The sequence below is a fragment of the Tupaia chinensis genome, unplaced genomic scaffold, assembly GCF_000334495.1.
Source record: "Tupaia chinensis unplaced genomic scaffold, TupChi_1.0 Scaffold143584_1, whole genome shotgun sequence".
NCBI classification, from domain to species: domain Eukaryota; kingdom Metazoa; phylum Chordata; class Mammalia; order Scandentia; family Tupaiidae; genus Tupaia; species Tupaia belangeri.
Genome location: NW_006203430.1, coordinates 9,724,538 through 9,740,848, shown reverse-complemented (window position 1 = coordinate 9,740,848; position 16,311 = coordinate 9,724,538). Strand labels below are relative to the sequence as shown.

At 40.8% G+C, this 16,311-nt stretch overlaps 1 protein-coding gene across 1 annotated transcript in view; it reads left to right on the top strand.

Annotated features, from left to right (window-relative positions):
- Positions 1-1,189: 1,189 nt before the first annotated feature.
- The window catches only part of GNB1 (G protein subunit beta 1), a 54,110-nt gene continuing 38,988 nt past the window's right edge, over positions 1,190-16,311 (top strand). The window contains exons 1-2 of the mRNA XM_014582360.1: positions 1,190-1,240; positions 8,178-8,258. The gene's annotated coding sequence lies outside the window, so the exon portion shown is untranslated. The remainder of the gene's footprint in view (positions 1,241-8,177; positions 8,259-16,311) is intronic.

The following is a 16,311-nucleotide window of genomic DNA, read 5'->3' as shown; positions in this document are numbered from 1 at the left end:
TAGGCCAGTGGTAACTTGTGAATCATCCAAAAATGATCTTTTTACACAGAGAATTTCATTTGGGGAATATTCTTTTCATTTAATTTAAGTCATTTTTTAAGATTTGTGGGGGGGAGGGAGAGATTTTTGCTATAGGGCGCGTGCACTCGTCAGAAAGACACAGAGAGACAGAGAGACAGAAAGCGAGAAATCACCCTCCAGGGAGGATGGCCACGCCGCAATCCTTTCTCCTCCATTCTCTTCTCAGGATCTTGGGCTTGCACGCACACACACCTGATGTGAGTTTAAGCTACCAGGTCTGGGACTTGAACCGCAGTTGGCTACATGGGAGTTCAGTGACATAGCCATTACGCTAACTACTGGTCCCATTGAGAGAGATTTTTGCTATAGGGTGCATGCACTTGCTAGAGAGACAGAAAGCGAGAAATCACCCTGGGGGGATGGCCATACTGCAATCCCTTCTCCTCAGGATTTTGGGCACTCAGTGCACATGCGCCTTGTGTGAGTTTTAAGCTGTCAGATCCAGGACTAGAACTGTGGCCGACTATGTAGGAGTCCATCAGTGTAGCCATTACTTCATCTGCTGGCTCCTGGGAGCATGTTTAAAAAATTTGAACCTTAATTTCTGGGAAAGTACAAGCACATGTTTCAGAAGAAATCTAGAAGTGTGTTGACAGGAGTCAGAACATTGCTTGTGATCTCATTTGCCATTTCAAGCTACTTTCTGGACACTGGGCCAAGGGAATTGGGTGGCATAGGGGTTGGATTGTAAATGTTTTTGATGAAGACTTGTCAAGACTTAGGAAATAGTTAACCAGTGGCTTCTACACTGATATGCCATATGGGGAAAATCTGGATTAGAGTAATTTTAGAAACGTACTGAATTGCAGTTTTTTTTTCTTCCCCTTTCATTGTTACTGTAATTTTTCTAGTAAGAAGATTCCAACCCCTACTTCCTATGTTTTTCAGTTTCATTCAAGGTATTTTCCCTGGGCCATTTCTAAGGATTAAAAAAAAAATCAGATTTCTTTGTTTGTCTTTGTAAAAATGCATCATGACTTCCTAGATATCCCAATAGTACTGAGAAACCATAAGGAAGGGATAAATTTGTGTGCTTTTACTAAAAAGGTAATGATAAAATGGAATATTTTCTGAATGCAGTGCAAACATAGCCTTTTCTTTTTGTTACAGACAAGTTTACATGTGCTGGAGACTAGACTAGAAGCACTTCTGAACTAAGGTAATTTTAATATAACTGATTCTTACCAGTTTTTAAAAATATATTTAAATTTTTTCAGGATTCCTTTCCTTTTTTAAAAATGATTTATTTTATTTATTTATTCATTTATTTTAATCTGATCAGGAAGAGAGAGAGAGAGAGAAAGCAAACTGTCAGGTCCGGGCATCAAACCATGGTTGGCCATGTGGAAGTGTCCAGCGCCTTAACCACCACAGTACCTGCTGGTCTCCTCTTTCTTTTTTTTAAATTACCTGGTTATGTATGTTTTGCTTCTCTCTCTCTTCTTTTTTTTTTTTTTAAGAATTATTTATTTATTTTATTTTAAAATTTGACTAGAGAGAGAGAGAGAGAGAGAAAGAGAGAGAGAAAGAGAATGAAATCAAGCCACCAGTTCTGGGACTTGAGCCGCACCTGGCCATATGGGAGTACAACACCTCAACCACCTCCTCCACTCTGCACTTTCTATCTCTTTCTTTCTCTCCTTTTTTCTTTTTTAAGAGAGATTTCTGTTATAGGGCATGTGCGCTTGCCAGACAGAAAGCAAGAAATCACCCCCTCAGGGTGATTTCTCCTCCCAGGATCTTGGGCATGCATGCACATGGGCATGATGTGATTTTAAAGCTACTGGATCTGGGACTTGAACTGCATCCGACCATGTGGAATTCCAGTGACATAACTGCTATGCCATATGCTGGTCCTGCTCTCTCTCTTTTTTCAAAGCCCAAAGTTGGTTTGATGCTCAGAGGATTTCTTTTTTTGTTTGTTTTTTAGGCTTTTGTGTTTGTTTTTAGATTTTTACCATAGGGAATGTGCACTCGCAAAAGAGAGAGAGAATGAGAAATCACCCGTGGGTGGGGTGTTCACACTGTAATCCCTTCTCCATTCTCCTCTTAGGATGTTGGGCACATATGTGTAGGCACATGCATCCAGCATGATTTTCAAGCTGCCAGGAACAGGACTTGAATCCATATGGGAATCCTTAACCACCACATTCTATGCTGGCCCCCTTCCGAAGGATTTTTTTGGCAGAGGGTTTGCCATAGAGCGTGTGTGCTTACCAGAGAGACAGAGATAGACTTTGAGAGAGCAAGTGAGAAATCATCCTTTGAGGGCGGTGGCCACACCACAATCCCTTCTCCTGGGATTTTGGACATGCAGGCATTCGTGCCTGGTGTGAGTTTCAAGCCACCAGGTATGGGACTTAAATTGAGGTGAGCCGCCATGTAGGAATCTAGCACCTTAACCACCATACCACTTGCTGGCCTCCAGAAGGATGTTTCTATCTATTTATTTAAGAACTGTTATATTTAATTTTATTTGTTGTTAGTATTTTTTACATTTGACCAGAGAAAGAAAAAGGGAAAGTGAGAAAACAAGTCTCCAGGTCTGATATTCAATGGTGGTCGGCCCTGTGGGAGTCCAGCACCTCAAACACCATCCATCTGTGGCCTCAGAAGGATTTTTTTTTTTAATTTAACTTTATTTATTTAAATTTGACCAGAGAAAGACAAAACGAGAGAATGAGAGCAAGAGTATATTGTTTCTCAGAACAGACCTCTTCAACTTTTACAATTACTCTTCTACTTTTACAATGATAAGAAAAAGGTATCTAATCCAAACAAGCTCTATAAGTACAAAACAAAAACAGAACACTTGAACATACTTCAGATTAATTTCCAATTTAATGGACCTGTGCAGATGTGTACATGAATAGCCTGGTGTGTCAGTTTATTTTAAAAAATAAAAAAATCTGCACCCTTACATTTTGTGTTGCTTTTCAGCTATTCCTGTACTTAACATGCCATGTTTCAGTCAAAATTCTTCTGAAAGCCCATTTTCCTCAATAATACAGTCAAAAGGAGTATAAAAGGTTCTTTTGGGTCTTTCAGCTAAAAATAATTTTAAGAAAAGAAATACTGTCTCTTAGAATCATCTGCTACCTCTAGCTTGATTCATAAGACTCTGTACTTTTTTTTTTAAGTGATTTTTTTTTTTTTTTTTGCCATAGGGTGTGTGCACTTGCCAGCAAGCAAGTCACTAGGTCCAGGACTCGCACTATGGTTGGCTGTGTGGGAGTCCAGCACCCTTAGTCACCATGTCACATGCCGGCCCTAAATTTTTTTTCCTAAAGAATTATTTTATTGGGACTAGCATGTGGCGTGATGGTTAAGGCACTGTGCCATCCACAGTTCGAGTCCCAGACCTGGTGGTGGCTTGCTTTCTCACTTTCCTCTCTCTCTCTCTTCAAATTTAAATAAATAAAATGTATAATTCTTTTTATAAAAGAATTATGTTATTGAACTTTCTTTTATTTTATTTATTTGTTTATTTAATTTGACCAAAGAGGGACAGAGTGAAAGAGAGAGGGAAAGTGAGAAAGCAAGCTGCCAGGTCTGGGACTTGAACTGCGGTCGGCCACATGGGAGTCCAGCCCCCTTAACCACCACACCACTTGCCAGTTCCCTTCAGAAGGACATTTTTTTTTAAAAAACTTCCATTTAGTCTTGCTCAGCAACATGGCTTATGACCCCAAGCATTATTATTTACATTCTGGAGAAAAGCACATTTTTTCCAGTTTTCCATTAGAATGTAGGAGATTTCTTTTTTCAGATAACATCTTAGTTGGGGACCAGCAGTTAGTGTAATGTCTTTGTCACTGGACTCCCATGTAGTTGACTGCGGTTCGAGTCCTGGACTCGGTGGCTTAAACTCACGTCAGGCGCGTGTGCGTGTGTGTGTGCCTAAGATTCTGAGAGGATAGTGGAGGAGAAGGGATTGCAGCGTGGCCATCCCCCCTGGGGAGGTGATTTCTTGCTTTCTGTCTCTCTGTCTCTCTCTGTCTTTCTGGCGAGCGCACACACCCTATAGCAAAAACCTCTCTTTAAAAAAAAAAAATCACACCAACATATCATACAGACGAAAGTAGGAGATCAGGGGGAAAAAAAAAACAAAACCTCTTTTGTGTTTGTATAAAGTGGGAGTGATGAAGCACATTGGTGAGTATGAGTCATGTCTTTAGCTCCTCTGCCTTCTCTGAGAGGTGCTATCTGGATTTACAATCAATTTTGAGAGGAACAAACCTTGGACAAAGACTGCTGACCGAGAATAAAACATTGGTGGCACCATGGTTAAGGCAGTTGGATTTCCACGTGGTCAACCATGGTTTGAATACTGGACCTGGTGGCTTGAAGATCATGCCAGGCATGTGTGCATATGTGCCCAAAATCTCAAGAGGAGAATGGAGAAGAGATTGCAGCATAGCCATCCCTTCTAGGGGGTGATTTCTCACTTTCCCTCTTTCTGTCCTTTCTCCAGCGAATGTACATATCCTATGGAAAAAATTTTTGAAAAAGAATTAAGGCATTGGTAACCTCATTAGAAGGTCTTTCACCATTGTCAACTCAAACATACTCATATGTCCTGTACATGTGGATCTCTGGTGTCATGGTTCACTTTTTTAATCATAGACAGGCTTTGACCATGACCTTCATCTGGGAAGGTAGAATCAAACAAGTGTTAATCGGGCAGAAGGGGGCCCAAGCTGCAGGTACAGGGGTAGAAATTGGATCTCTGCAGACAGAGCTAAGAAGTACTTTAAGGTGAGCTGCATACTGGGGAGGAACAGCTGGTAGAAGATGTAGAATATTTGACAAAGGAGAAGATAATTAGAAGAACAGACCTAGGGGCCACCAGGTGGTGTCATGGTTAAGGTACTGGACTCCCTCATGCTGACTGTAGTTTGAGTCTTGGCCCTGGCAGCTTGAAACTCAGTGCCTGGCATAGATGTGTGCATGCCCAAAATCCCAGGGGGAGAGTGGAGGAGAAGGGATTGCGGTGTGGTAGCTATCCCCGAACACACCTGGGGATGATTTCTCACTGTCTCTTTGTCTCTCTTCAGCAAGTGAATGCACCCTTATGGCCAAAACTTTAAAAAATTTTTTTAAAAAAAGAACCTATCCGGGGGACCAACAGATGGTGTAATGGCTACGTTGCTGGACTCCCACGTAGTTGACTGCTGTTCAAATCCTGGACCCGGTGGCTTAAACTCATGCCAGGCGCGTGTGTGTGCGTGCCCAAGATCCTAAGAGGAGAATGGAGGAGAAGGAATTGCAGCTTGGCCAACCCCCCTGAAGGGTGATTTCTCACTTTCTGTCTCTCTGTATTTCTCTGTCTTTCTGGTGAACGCACCTGCCCTATAGCAAAAACTTCTACCAAAAAAAAAAAAAAAGAAAAGAAAAGAAAGAACCTACCTGAATGTTAATTTCTAGCGTTTTTGCATACATGGATATATAAGCCTCCAAGGTTGTCCATGTAAGTATTAAAATAGATTTGGGAAGTGTTAAGATTAAATCCTTCTCGAAAACAACCAGTAAGGTGGAACCAGCAGTTAGTGTAATGGCTATGTCACTGGACTCCCATGTAGTCGACCGCGGGTGGTTCAAGTCCCAGACCTGGTGGCTTAAACTCACACTGGGTGTGGGTGTGTGTGTGTGCCCGAGATTCTGAGAGGAAAATGGAGGAGAAGGGATTGTGGCGTGGCCATCCCTCCTGGGGGGTGATTTCTCGCTTTCTATCTCTCTGTCTCTCTCTGTCTGGCGAGCACACACACCCTATAGTAAAAACGTCTCAAAAAAAACCAAAACAGTAAGGTGACAATGTCATTGCAGAAAACAAATACCAAATGTGACAAGATCTGTTTAAGAAATATTTGTGGTATCATATCTTTTAAAATCAAAAGATTTATATTGAAACTTCAGGGTTTTGTTTTTTTTTTTAAGATATATTGGCTCATTCATCATAGAGATATAATAGAAGTCTGTAATCTGTAATGCAGTCTTTTATACCAAAAAAACATTGACTTTTTGAAAAACATAGTAAGGGAAAAGAAAACATAGTAAGGAAATGTTTAAGTATATTAAAAACAGAATATTGTGTAATTGTCCAGTTTCAGTGTTTACAGAATTTTGTCAGTTTTGTTTGTTCTTCCTCTTTCCTTTCTTCCCTCTTTTCCTTCTCTTGTTCTCTCTCTCCCTTCCTTCCTTCTTTGTGTTTTAAAGCAAATCCTCAAATCATATGTAGCATTTCTTTCCCTTTTTTTCATTTTTTGCCATAGGGTGTGTGTGCTCATGAATGAGAGAAACAGACAATAGGAGGGAAGGTGAGAAATCAGTCCCCAGGGGATGGCCACACTATAATCCCTTTTCCTCCACCGTCCTCCTGGGATTTTGGGCATGTACAACCATATGTTTGGCACAATTTTCAAGCCACCAGGTCCGGAACTTGAGCCACATTTGGCCGTGCAGGAATCCAATTCATTAACCACCATGCCACCTGCTGTCCCCAATAAGTAGCTTTTCTTTTCTTTTTTTTTTTTTTTAATGATTATTTTTCTTTCTTTTTTAATAATTATTTTATTTTTCTTCTCTTTTTTCTCTTCTCTCTCTCTTTTTTTTTTTTTGGAGAGATTTTCACTGTAGGGCGCGTGCGCTCGCCAGACAGACAGAGAGAGACATAGAGACAGAAAGCGAGAAATCACCCCCCAGGGGGGATGGTCATGCCGCAATCCCTTCTCCTCCATTCTCCTCTCGGGATCTTGGGCACGCACGCACACGCGCCCGGCGTGAGTTTTAAGCCACCGGGTCCGGGACGTGAGCCGCGGTCGACTACGTGGGAGTCCAGCGACATAGCCATTACGCTAACTGCTGGTTCCTTTTTTTTTTTTTTTTTTTAACTTCTTTTCAATTTGACCAGAGGCACACAGTAAGAGAGAGAGGAAAAGAGAGAAACTGAGAAAGGAAGTCACCAGATCAGGTCACTGCATCAGGGATGCGATCCACAGCCGGCCATGTGGGAGTCCAGCTCCCTTAACCACTACGCCCCCTGCCAACCCCCCATAAGTAGTATTTCTAACAACGAAAGACTTTAATTTTATTATGATGTCTCTCCCCCACTCTGGTGAGCACACAAGCCCTATAGCAAAATTTAAAAAAAAGAAAATGTATGTAAGTTCGTTTCTTCCACAAGCATCTGTACAAAGGCAGGAAGAGAAAAAGAGACAGCACCCCCAACAGGGTCTTTGCTGCTGTGATTCATCCCAGCCATCAGCTAGCTTCTGATCTTGGGCACAGGTGTGCCTGGTGTACTCAAAGGAGGTCTCTGAACTTGAACCAAAAACCTTCTCATGTGGGATTACCTCAGAGTGTGTGAAGTTTTTTGTTTGTTTGTTTGGTTTTGTTTGGTTTTGTTTAAGGATTATTTTATTTAACTTTAGTTTGACCAGAGAGAGACAGAGCGAGGAGGGAGGACTAGCCACCAGGTCTGAGACTCAAGCCATAATTGGCTGTGTGGGAGTACGTTGCCCTTAACCACCACTCCACCTGCTAGCCCCCAGAGTGTCAAGTTACTGCTGTGCCATCTGTTTTTCCCCTTCCTCCTGCATTTTTTAAAAAACAAATTTCAGAGGCTGGCAGGTGGCATGGTGATTGAGGCATTGGATTTCCCCATAGCCAACGATGGTTCAAGTCCCAGACCTCCTGGCTTGTTTTCCTCACTTTTCCTCTCTCTCTTTCTGTCTTTTTCTAGCCAAATTAAAAAAAAAAAAAAAGATAGTAATTATAAAATAAAATAATTCTTTAAAAAAATGAAATGAATTCTAATGAAAAATTGACGCAGGCAATAAATGTTCGTGAATAGTAATCATCAAACTAAAGCAGTCAGCAGCTTACAGCCTATCTTGTTTTATATATGGCCTCAGCCTGAGTTTCCCTCTTTTGGTTGTTTTCAAACAAAAATTTTAACATATTTTGTTCTTAAATATTTTAGTGTGTACCTTTAAGTGATAAAGGTACAAAAATGGTATTATTTTTGTCAAAGTGTTTTTACCAAAATAGTACTATTATCACACCTAAATAATTGATCAATTCTTTCATATTTCCAGATACCCAGTCTGTGTTGAGATTCTGGCATATCTTGGATATCATTTGTTTGGGTTTAGTTTTACAGTTACTTTGTGTTTCAGGTAAGGTCTGCATTCCTGTTTGTGGGCATGTTTCTTAACTATCTTAACCCTTGAATACCACCTTCATCTCTTTCCTTTCCTTTTTTTCCTTTCCTCTTGAAGTTTGTTTGTTAAAGATCAACAACCCACCAACCACCCACATCCTTTGTCCTGGAGTGTTTCCCAAGGTCTTTATGTTGCCATTGCCTTTCTGTGGTGTCATTGAAAATGCTACTCAGTTTTCTGTAGCTATAAGGGTTTGATCAGGTTCACTTTTTTTGTAGTACACTTCGTAGACATTGTCAATATCCTAAAAGTATGATTTTATGATTTTGAAAACCGTTAGCATTACAAAAAATAACATCTCAAACAAGGACAGCAGTGTTCTTTTTACTCATTTGTCTTCTGCTCAAATGTTAGCTCCTTAGGTTGTGTCTAACAATCATGCTAAGTAGCACCTCTCTCGTAATCTGGCAGACTTCACCACGCTAGTACCTATATAATTTCTCACCCTCTGAAACTGCCCACTAGTTTTACTTGTTTGCCATCTATATTCCTGGAACCAGAATTTCTCCTGTGCTTTCTTGCTCACCTCCGTCCTGACACCCCAAAGTGCCCAACACAGAGCAGGCTTCAAATGAGCCATGTTACAGTGCCTATCATTTTGCTCCTCTTCAATAGTTTAGCAATAATATCCTTTATTAATTGTGGTATTTTTATCCTGCTTCCTTTTATTGCTCATTGAGTTGTTGGGAACAGTATGTATAGGAAAGAGGGGCTGAGTACTTTCTATTGTTGTTTAGATTTGTACTGTCTTAATTTTGAAGATTGACCTGGATTTGGGAGTGATAGAAAAACTGATGAAATAGGGGTAAATTCCCTATGCATATTCCCCTTTCTCTCAAAATGCTGTTTAATCTTGGATGTGAGCCTTGGTACTTGCATGGTCAATCCCTGCTCCTGCATTATGCACTGGGAGCTGGCAGGGGAGGGACTGGGGAGGCTAGGACAGTTCAGAAGTAACTACCTCTGTTCATACAGTTCATGAGACTCATTCATATGAGTCTCATGGGTATGCCAGCTGGCTGGTGAGCAGGTAGCCCAGAACTGCCCAGCTACTTAGCTGTGAGACCACATGTGACAAGGTCCACACAGCTAAATGAATGCATGCCTAAATAAGGGGTCTGTGGATTAGAAATAAAAATAAACACACAAAGACATGTAAGTATAGAAAAGCAGGGATCAGTGGTCCAGACTTCTCTGATGGAGATAGCCGTGACTCTGAAGACCACACCAGTCCCAGGTTTATTCTTTTAAAGGGCAGAAAATGTGTGTGTGTGGGGGGGGGGAGGGGTAATGGAATGCAAAGCCAGTTGTTTTCAGATGTAAATCTGCTGAAGATTCAAAGATAGCTAGTACCATAAAGTTCTCTGATCTTTTGGCACCAATTCTGATAAACACATGTGGATTTCTTTAAATTGATACTGCTCTGCAGTTTTAGGCAGCTAGTGTATTCACATATAAATTGCTTTCACGGGGTGGAGGGACACCAGCAGTTAGCGTAATAGCTATGTCGCTGGACTCCCATGTAGTCGACCGTGGTTCGTGTCTCAGACCCAGTAGCTTAAACTCACGCCGGGCGCGTGTGCATGCGTGCCCAAGATCCTGAGAGGAGAATGGAGAAGGGATTGCGGTGTGGCCATCCCCCCTGGGGGGGTGATTTCTCACTTTCTATCTCTCTGTCTCTCTCTCTCTGTCTAGTGAGCACACATGCCCTATAGCAAAAATCTCTAAAAAAAAATTGCTTTCACGGCTGTGCAAATAACAGCTCACGGAACTGCCTTTCTCCATGTGTTTAAAGGTTACCATGTTTGCTCAAATTGGCCGCTCTCCACACACATTTGCATTCTGCCCATCGTCCTTCAGTTGCTCTGTTCAAAGTTATACTTCATAGTTTAATAACTGAAAGGCCTATGGTACATTGTCAGAATGATTGTCTCATTTAATTTTCATTTTTAGCACTGTGATATAGGGAGCACCGATTAAACGTGATTTGGCGAAAGTCATTTTCCTGGAATATTACTGCAGAACCAATATTTTTCAATACATGTGCTTATTTTATCATTAGCAAACTTACAACTTGAGTGTTATTGTTGATGACTATATAGTAACTGGGGTTTTGGAGCACCATTGAAGGGCCCTTCTTAGACCCTGTAGGTGTCTTGGTTAGAGGGATATGGTGCTTCTGTGTGTGTCATGAAGTGGTGCAGGCACCACACGGTGCATTGAACTAGAAGTGTGAAATACTCTTGCATAACATTATGTTAGCATTTGACTTACAGAAATGTTGACTGTAATCTAAAGTAGGGACAGATCACTTCACATACTTGAATTATTTAAATTTCCATGAAAAAAAAAAAGACCTTTTAAAATGGAAGTTCTAGAAAAAAGCTAATGGCAAATATGGGTCATAAAGAACAGACCTGAGACCTCAGCAGGTCCTGTCTTAGTGGATTAGATAGTAAGTGTGGAATCAGCACAGCCAGAGCTTAGCAGACATCAGCCTGGGGGAAAGGAGGGGCTCAGGCCAGGTGAGCCCTTTGGTGGGGTTTTCCTCAAGGTTGGGGAACGAAGGGCAGTGAGGAAGAAAGTAAAAGCAATCAATGTAAGTAAGACTTTTCAAGCATACAGTCACTTCCTATTTTCAAAGTAAGCTGCATTTAGAAATTAAATATAAAAATATGATTCTGATAATGCTATATTAGTCTTTTGAAATGTCTTTATACATTGTTCTAAATAGCTAAAATAATTATATGCAAATTTATACATTGTTTTTTATTTAATATAATAGCATTTTTCCAAACAGTTATGTTGTCTTCATTATTGTTTTTAGTGATGTATTACATAGTTCATCCAGTAACTTTATTAAATTGTCTTTTAAATTTTTAACTTTATTTTAATAAGAGACAAGGTCTTGCTGTGTTCCCCAGGCTGTCCTCAAACTCACAATTCTCCTACCTCAGCCTCCCAAGTACCTGGGATGACAGGCACATGCCACCACATCCAGCTAATTAGATTTTATTTTATTTACTTTTTTGGGGGAGAGGTTTTTGCTATAGGGCGCATTTGCTTGCCAGAGAGACAGAGACAGAAAGCGAGAAATCACACCCCAGGGGGATGGCCACGCCACAGTCCCTTCTCCTCCATTCTCTTCTCGGGATCTTGGGCACGCACGCACACGCGCCCAGCGTGCGTTTGAGCCACTGGGTCTGGACTTGAACCATGGTCAACTACATGGGAGCCCAGCGACATAGCCATTACGCCAGTTGCTGGTCCCCCTACTAAGTAGATTTTTTTAAACCATGGAGGAAGAAAAATCAGTGCTCCTTGGTTATAGGAAGCAGCTATCCTGTTACCTTTTTGCTGGGGCTTGGACGGGTGCTGGTAAGCAAACTGTATGTCAAGGATAATGAGAAGAATAAATACTGCCACACCATTCATGTATTTTTCTCCAAAAACAACTACTGTTAACATTTTCTCAAGTGTTTAGCAAAAAGATTACTTACGCTACATCAATGTCCTTTTTATGTGCATGAAAAAGCATCATACTTTGTATACTATTCTGTGCTTTGTTTCATTTACTGTATTGAAAGAGCAATTGGGGAAAACTTTCAGTTTATGAGAATGAGAAAATTATTTGATTCCTTGAAGTTCAGCTCTGTATTTAAGTCTGTATGCCCTTGCTGTCCATAGGTGTGAGATGGTGATGTGGTCTAGTGTATCCTCCCTTGTCCTATCAGGCCAGTTCAGTATTCCTTTGCATAGGGTGACTTGAGGCTTTGTTTCTATGGTTATTGTATACACATTACATAAAGATGGCCCTGGTCAGTAAAAGTTCATCTACAGAAACCCTTTTTTAAAAATTCGATTTAGAAAATATATTTTTAACATGGAGACTAGAGGATATAGTGTTTTTTAAAATTATTTATTTTATTTATTTATTCATTTTAATTTGACCAGGGAGAGGAGAGAGAAAGTGGGAAAACAAGCCACTAGGTCTGGGACTCGAACCGTAGTCAGCCATGTGGGAGTGTTCAGTGCCTTAACCACCGCGCCACCTGCTGGTCCCTGAGAATGTAGTTTTAAATATATATGTATATGTGCCTGAGAAATTTTTCTTTCTCACTTGTCTGTATTTGGATTTAAGAGGGGGTCTCAGGACCAGCAGTTGACATAATGGCTATGTTGTTGGACTCCCATGTAGTCGCCCATGGTTCGAGTCCCGGACCCAGTGGCTTAAACTCGCACTGGGTCGTGTGCATGCATGCCCAGGATCCTGAGAGTAGAATGGAGGAGAAAGGATTGTGGTGTTGCCCATCCCCCTGGGGGGTGATTTCTCACTTTCTGTATCTCTCTGTCTTTCTGGCGAGTGCACGTTCCCTATAGCAAAAACCTCTCAAAAAAAAGAGGTGTTCTCACAGGAAATTTAATTTTATTGCTAATTGACATAAGAGTGCCCTTTTTCTTAAAAAGTAACAAAAATAGGGGCCAGCAAGTGGTATGGTAGTTAAAGGCACTGGACTCCCACATGACCAACCATGGTTCAAGTCCTGGACCTGGTTTATTGCTTTCTCTCTTTCTCTCTCTGGTCAAATTAAAATAAATAAAGTTAAATAAAAATAATTCTTTAAAAAAAGAATGAACAAAAATAGATTTTGAATCTCTTCATTGTGATTCAGATGTGGGTACTCATTATGGAAGGAGCTGTAATCAGAAAGCAATTAACAATTAACTGCTTTTTACTAATGAAACAGTAGATCTGGTTTTGTTCTTTTTCTTGTGACTAAAGATTAAAGTCAGCTATATTAGTGTTATTCTGAAATTTAATGAGGTCACTAGGTTAAGTGGATCTTTTCGTTTTAAAGAAACAGATTTTTAGTAAATTCATTTCTATATAGTCTTAAGCAGTAGAACTGGGTGATTGTCATATACATACTATTCTGTAATACGTGAAAAGAACATCCAGTTAGGTACCAGCAGTTGGCGTAATGGCTATGTCACTGGACTCCCATGCTATGTCACTGGACTCCCATGTAGTTGACCAGACCCGATAGCTTAAACTCACACCAGGCGTGTGTGCGTGCTCAAGATCACCAGAGGAAAATGGAGGAGAAGGGATTATAGTGTGGCCATCCCCCCTGGGGGGTGATTTCTCACTTTCTGTCTTTCTGGCAAGCGTACACGTCCTATAGCAAATCCCCCCTCCCCCCAAAAAAGAACATCCAATTAAAATAAATACTAAAATTTAAGATTTTAGTAGCTATCTTGCACAATATTGGAATTCAGGCCTTTATGTAAAGGTTTCCTCCTCCATCCCAGCTATAGAAATATAATTTTCTGAGGCATTCCAGAAAGTGCTTTTCTGTTTACTTAGAGGACTTTGTTTAGTCCCATACTGTAAAAGTTAGTTTTTTAGTGTCTAAATTGGGATCATAAGTTGTGTGTTTTCACTAAAACAATTTTAATTCTTTGTCACAATGTTTGCTGTTACTTCTCTTCGTATTTGCTTTTGGAATGATTGAGGGCAAGTAGGTGGTGTGGTAGTTAAGGCACTAGATCACACGTGGTTGACTTTGCAGTTTGAATCCTGGACCTCGAGACTTGAGAATCATGCTAGGAGCATGTGTGTGCATGCCCCCAATCCTGAGAGGAGAGTAGAAGAGTTAGTGGAGTAGCCATCCCAATTCTCACTCTCTCTGTCTCTGTCTGGTGAGCACTTGCACTGCAAAGCTATTTTTAAAAAATAGCTTTATAGATGAAGAATGATTCTCTATATGCTTGGGGCACAGGGTAGAATGGAAAGTTGCTGAGATAAAACTGCCTCAACTCTGCAAAGTTGTATGCAGAGTTAAATTTGGTTGTGTATAAAACACAAGTGAGCAGATGCACCAACACAGCTTTCTATTTTAAACATAACGTTATATTCTGCTGGAGCTTTTATTATTTCACGTTAGTATTAACAAACTGCAGACCTGGCCTGGCGCCAAGGAGAGCTGGATTCCACATGACTGACAGCAATTAGGGTTCCAGCACAGTTCTGTTGAAAAACACACCAGCGGGCCAGCAGGTGGCATGTTGGTTAAAGTGCTGGACTCCCACATAACCAACCACAGTTCAAGTCCTGGACCTGACAGCTTACTTTCTCACTTTTCCTTCTCTCTCTCTCTTTCTCTGTTTTACTCTGGTGAGCATACATGCCCTATAGCAAATAATAATGATAATAATAATTAAATAATTCTTAAAGAGAAGAAAAGACACCAGATAGATTTATGTGCGTCCCCCAAATCCTGATGGGATGGCAAAATGAGGAAGTTTTGTGGTGGGATCGTGCCCCATTGGGAGTGCTTTCTGTCTCTGGCCAACTCACATGCCTTCTGGCCAAAAAAATAAAGTAAAAAATTTAAGTCCTGGACAAGCAGGTGGCATGATGGTTAATTAAGGTGGCTGAATCCCACATGGCTGATTCTGAGGTTCGAGTCCTGAACCCAGTGGCTTGATGATCTTGCCAGGTATGTGTGCGTATGTGCCCAAGGTCCCAAGAGGATAATGGAAGAGAAGGGATTTTAGCATGGCCATATCACCTAAGAGGTCATTTCTCACTTTCTCTTTCCGGCAAGCACATGTGCACTATAGTAAAAACTAAAAGTAAAATAAAATTTAAGTCCTTAGAATTTATATGTGGAAACAAGGGAACAACTAAATGAGAACGAACTTTCCCACATCTCATGTCAGCGGTGTTCTATATGTGTACAGAGGACTGGGATATTCTTAGTACAACTTACCATCTGTGTCAAGTAGTGCCTTTAGAGCCAGTATTTTGTTCAGAAATCTTTCCAAAACCTTTTCTTCCCAGAAAGCAGTGACACCACACGCTAGTACCTCATCCTACTATATTCTACTGCATGCCACAGGCTGTGCGGTCTTGGTCTTTTTTTTTTTTTTTTTGAGAGGTTTTTGCTATAGGGCGCATGAACTCACCAGAGAGACAGAAAGCAAGAAATCACCCTCCAGGGGGGATGGCCACACTGCAATCCCTTCTCCATTCTCCTCTCGGAATCTTGGGCACATACACAAGTACCTGGTGTGAGTTTAAGCCACCAGGTCTGGGACTTGAACCACAGTCTACTACATGGTAGTTCAGCAACATAGCCATTATGCTAACTGCTGGTCCCTGTCTTGGTCTTTCTTGACAGTGAAAACTCTTACTGATCATTCCCAGGAGATTGGTAGTTGCCTGACCTGGTTGCTCTGGGTTTTCAGTATCTAATGAGAGTTCACCCCTTCCACTTCCTGCCTGACCACACAACTAACACCTTTTGTGGATGTGAGGAGATAAGGGTGAGGTGGGGCTAGGTAATGGTGAGCACCATACTTAGATGATTTCCCACCACCCCACACAAAAGAACACATACTCTTTAAAGATAACTTTTTATGGGTAAGAGAGTATTTTGTTGTTATCAATAAATATAAAGTATCTAGAATGTAGATCATGTAGTGATGATTTTGTTATGCAGGGTAGGAAAAGCTTATCTAGGGTAGGAACTTTAACCACTAAGCGTTTTAGGTCATCCAGATAATTTCCCCCAGATTGTTTCAGTCTTAACATAAACAACCGCTGTTAAGACAAAAAAACCTGCTAATCAAATTTTTAATCCCTATTAACCTTGTGACCTTTTACATAAAATTTATGATGGTAAAATTGTTCCCATGTATAATTTGCATTGGAAACTGAGGTCTTTAGATAAATCATGTTTGCATATGGCAGCTAATTGTAGTCTTAAGTGATTAAAGGTGTTGGTAATTATATCTTAAGCTTTGTGGTACGTTAGTCATATTTATGACTGACTCAGTAGCCAAGATCTTGGTCAGAAATGCAACCTCCATTTATGACATGTCTTAGGAAAATGAGTCTCTCAGAGGATGATTTCATTTGACTCTGATGTCAAGAATACTGTGTAATGGGAACCAGCAGTTAGCGTAATGGCTATGTCGCTGGACTCCCACGTAGTCGACC